The sequence below is a fragment of the Vigna umbellata genome, chromosome 7, assembly GCF_029865625.1.
Source record: "Vigna umbellata cultivar VRB3 chromosome 7, Vumbellata_1.0, whole genome shotgun sequence".
Classification (NCBI taxonomy): Eukaryota; Viridiplantae; Streptophyta; class Magnoliopsida; order Fabales; family Fabaceae; genus Vigna; species Vigna umbellata.
In genome coordinates this window covers 40712722-40717694 of record NC_142171.1, presented here as the reverse complement: position 1 = coordinate 40717694, position 4973 = coordinate 40712722, and the positions used below count along the sequence as shown (strand labels likewise).

Below are 4973 nucleotides of genomic sequence, written 5' to 3'. Positions count from 1 at the left end.
TTTTTCAACTGTTATCACATACATGTTTACTTTTTGTCTTTTGCATTTGAAACCTCAAGAATTTGTTTTTTTTCACAAGTCTTAAATAATCAAGAAGTCATATAACTAACTAGGCCGTGAGTCCTTTGGGAGAACGATACTTGGTCTTACCAAGTTTATTACTTGATACAATACGGTCACACTTGCCGAGGTTACGAGTTTTTAGCACAATTTTCCGTGTTCAGAAATTTCTCATCAAGTTTTTGGCGCCGTTGCCGGGGACTCGTGGTTTAACTAGTTTATTTGTGTGATTATTGAATATCTTTGACTTGTTTTTGAATTTTGAATTTTAAATTTCGAATTTTGAATTTCTGTTTTTATTTTTCTGTTTTTTTTTTGTTTTTTTTTTTATTTTTCTGTTTTTTTTTATCTTCTATCTTTCTATCTTTTATCTTCTTATCTCTTATTTTATATCTTCTCTATCTTTTTGTGCTAACAAATTTTTCTAGGGACTTGTTTTCTTGTGTATGCAGGAAGCAATTCGAACTAGAAGCAAGTACACCTCAGAACCTCTTCTTTAAGGGTTAGACGAGAGTAGACAGAGGAGAAGAATCCGTACATCTAGAGAACTTTTCCCTCCTCCAGAAGATCTTTACAACCTTCACTACAAGGTTCTCACCATAGCATTGAAGAGATGGACAATAATAATGTTAGACGGACTCTTGTAGATTACACCAATGTGGTTAGCCCTCAACATTTTAACAGCATAGCAAGACCGAGGGTCAATGCAGCCAACATGGAGGTGAAACCAGCGTTGATCCAGCTGGTTAAGAGTAATCAATTTAATGGGTTGTCACATGAAAGCCCATATGAGCACCTCACAACCTTTAATAAAATTTGCAATACAGTGAAGATAAATGGGGTGCCTGACGAAGCAATCAAACTTAGCTTGTTTCCTTTCTCATTGGGAGACAATGCTAAGCTTGGGTTGAACTCTTTTCCAAAAGGGAGCTTTACAGAGTGGGAAGCTGTGCTGACAAAGTTTTTGAACAAATACTTCCCACAATCCAAGATAAACAAAGGGAAGCAAGAGATCTCATCTTTCAGGCAAGGCATCGAGGAATTACTAGGTCATGCATGGGACAGGTACAAGAGCCTATTAAGAAAGACTCCAACGCATGGATTTGACGAATTAGAAGTAGTCCTATTCTTCCTTGGAGGTCTTGGTTCACAAACCAAGTTGATGCTAGACGCCTCAGCTGGAGGCAATATTAAATGGAAGACTCCAGAGGAAGCAACTGAAATAATGGAAAACATGACTACTAATGACAATGGGCTAAACAGTGAAAGAGGAGCTCCTATTCAACAAAAAGGAGTTCTACATTTGCAATCCAATGATGCCTTGTGAGCTCAGAACAAGATAATAACTCAATAATTGGAGAACCTCACAAAGGCACTTGCACAACTGCCAAACTAGTTAAAGACTGTTGCACAGGTTCAACAACAGATGTGTGAACTATGTGGTGGTGACCATATCGATGGTCAATGCGCCTTTCCAGTGGAAGCTTCAGAGGATGTTAACTTCATGACCAATCAATTTCCATACCGTCAGGGGAAATTCAATCAAGGGTGGAAACCACACCCAAGTATTGGTCAAGGACAAAGTGGGAAAGCTGGACAATCAAGGCAATTTAACAGGCAACAACAACAACCAACCTTATGGCAACAAATGTCTACACTTAATTAAAGATCAATAAGGGAGGAAGAAACTCTTCAGCAATTCATACAGGCAACTGCATCCACTCAAAATAGCACTGAAGCTGCTATTAAGAACTTGGAGATGCAAGTGGGTCAAATTACTAAGCAGTTGGAAGAAAGACCTGACAAAATTTTTCGGTCTAATACTTAGGCTAACCCCAGGGAAGAATGTAAGGTGTTAGTGAGTGTAAATGTTGAAACAGTTGAGTTAGAAAGAGAGAAAGAAAAAGAAGAGAAAAAAAAGAGAGAGAAAGAAAAAGAAGAGAGAACAGAGAAAGAAGAGATAAGAGAGATAAAGAGTGAAGACATTCTTCCTTTTGCAATAGATCATGAGAAACAATTTGATTTTACAGAAATATTCAAGATGTTGGATAATGATGTACCTTTGAAGGAAATATTACAGAACATTGCAGTTTATACAAAGCCTGAGGAAGAAGTCTCTGCAAAGAAAAGACATAGAGAAGATGAGACAAAGGAGTATAAAGCTATTAAAAAGAAGCCACTCCCTCCAAAAGCAAAAGATCCAGGAGGTTTCTCCATTCCATGCGCTATAGGGAAGAAAAGGATAAAGAAGGCTTTACTTGATTTAGGATCAAGTGTTAACTTGATGCCTTATTCCTTACTTGAGCAGATTGGCGATCTTGATGTGAAGCCTATAAAGATGAATTTATTAATGGCATATGATCCTCAAGAAATTCCTATGGTATAGCAGAGGATGTTATAGTTTGTGTAGGCAAACTATAGTTCTTGGTGGACTTTGTGGTGATGGAGATGGAGGATGAAAGGGTACCCATTATTCTCGAAAGACCGTTTATGAAAACGGCCAAAGCCATCATTGATGTGGATGAAGGCATAGTGGTGTTCCAGACCGAGAAGAAAGAGTTGTTGTAGATGTCTTCAAAGAAGAGAGCAAATGTAGGAGGAAGAAGCTAGTCATAAAGCTACTATTAAGGATGTACCATGACTAGCCCTGAGATGAAAAGCCAAATGTCAAAGGTAAACATTGTTTTTTGTTTCAGGTAAAGGAAGAAGAAAAAAATGGGAAGGAAGAAAGGTCCATGATGACTGGATGCAAGAACACTCCAACTTGGTAAACCCGTGAAATTCAAAACAAGTTGTGGGTTGTGAAAGACTACAAAGAAAATGAGGTGATAGAGATAGAGTCTCCACATTAAGAAGAGTAAGAAAAGTGGATCGGAAGTAGTTGGTGAGTTGGTGTGATATGAACATCAACCATGAAGATGGAACATGAGCTTTATTGGGTCAAGCTAGTGACGTTAAAAGAGCGCTTGCTGGGAGGCGTCCTAGTGATTTGAGGACAATTTTTTTTTCTTTTTGATTTTATTTGGTATGTAAATTTTTATAAACTTGGACATTATTTCTGTAAATTTTTTTGGGTATAGCATCTAGTGAAGGAAGCTAGGTGGTTAAGTATCTACTGAAAGATACTAGGTTTGACACACCTACCGATGGGTTTGGTGGATTTTGGGTCAGGCTTGTGACGTTAAACAAGGGCTAGCTGGGAGGCAACCCAATTGATTGATTGTATCTTTGTTGTTTGTTCTGCTTTAGTTGCATGATAGGGATTGGATGCATGAGTGATCTCAGAACTTAATTGCAGGAGCAACTGAGGAGCATGAGTAGAAGGCACCTAGGTTAATCCAGGAAGAAGAAAAGCACAACACGAAAGCGTCGCTGAGCGGTGGTATCACAAAATGGGCTTAGGTTGCCCCTTAGCGAAACCCGAGCCCATTAGGGTATTTTTTATACCCTAAGTCACGCTTTGGCCTCTATTTCAAATTCTTCTTTGCACACACTCCTAAACACTTTTCCAAAGGTTCTCTACATTTTTCCCTTCATTCCTCTTTAGAAAATATCCTCCACTCACTTTCTAACTATTTTCCATCTAAGTTTGGGTTGGAAGAGAGCATCATTGTTGAATGTATGATACACCCCCAGCACACAGGTGGACTATGGATGAGTTCCATCTGTGGTAGCTTGGCCAGAGGAGTAGGCCCAAGACGGTAGAGTTGGAGTAGCTGAAGCTTCAGCCATGGAGAAGGATGAAGATGATGTTGATGATGACGCATTTGAGGATGCTGAAGATGAGGAAGAGGAGGAGGATCCAGATGACAGCACAGACTGATGAAGAGCTGAGATAGCATTTACTGATGGATGCTATCAGCACTAGAGCAGGATTTATTTTATGCTTTTGTTTCGTTTTATATTATTGAACTTATTTGCTTCTTGTTTTTAGAATATGGTTTGATGTACTCAATTGGAACTTTGTCTGTTATTGTGGTTGCTTATGATTGTTGTTTGATAAGTAATGCTGATGATGCTTTGATGTTGATGTTGATGTTGAGATTGTGCACATTATATGCTTATTGATAACTTTGAAAAACTGTTATTTTCATGCTTAAAATTGATACTAAAGCAACCTTTAACACTTAGAAACTAGCTTGAAATCATGTTTTTGGTCATATTTTTTAGAAATAAGAGAGCTGGACAGGTTTATGCTGATTTTAGTGTTTTATGCGGTTTTAAGGTGAATTTGGTGAAAGAAGTGAAGAAGGATAGAGATGGAATCAGAAAAAGACATAGAAAAGTGCAAAAAGGAGAAGTCGCAACTACCGCTCAGCGGCAGTTTACCGCTGAGGCGGCACTCAGGAACTCACGTTGGATCCGCTGAGGGGTGAAAATGCCGCTGAGGGGAAGAATCAACTCACACACTTACCGCTGAGCGGCACTATTTTGGGCTTGGGTCTAATTTTCTGTATATTTTAGAATAATATTAGCTTTAGGATGTCCTAGGGTTTGTATCTTTGGCTGAGACGAAGCAAACACTCACTTTTCGACCCATTGAAGGAAGATTTTGGATAACTCAGGCTACTCCTCATCTTTCTAGGGTTCTATCTTTCCTTATTTCATTATTGTTCATCTAGTTTCATCATGAATATGGTGAACTAAACCTTGTATTGTTGTTGGGGAATCAATGTAGTCTTGTGAAAACTCTCGTATATGGAATTTGTGTTTTAACATCTTATTTTAAGATTCAGCTTTCTTTCATCATTAGTTAGGGTTTTCCTCTTTGCTTAAAGCTTGCTTTGTTTAACTCATTCATGCCATGATTATTGATTTTCTCGTATGGGAACGTACGGGGAATCTAGATCCGGGGAAATTCTCCCAATACCATATTGCCTAGACATAGGAATATGAGGGTTGGTTGCTGTTAA

The 4973-nt window shown here is 38.5% G+C and overlaps 1 pseudogene; it reads left to right on the top strand.

The window, feature by feature from the left end:
• Positions 1–1486: 1486 nt before the first annotated feature.
• On the top strand, positions 1487–2628 carry LOC148196004 (uncharacterized; annotated as a pseudogene).
• Positions 2629–4973: the final 2345 nt, after the last annotated feature.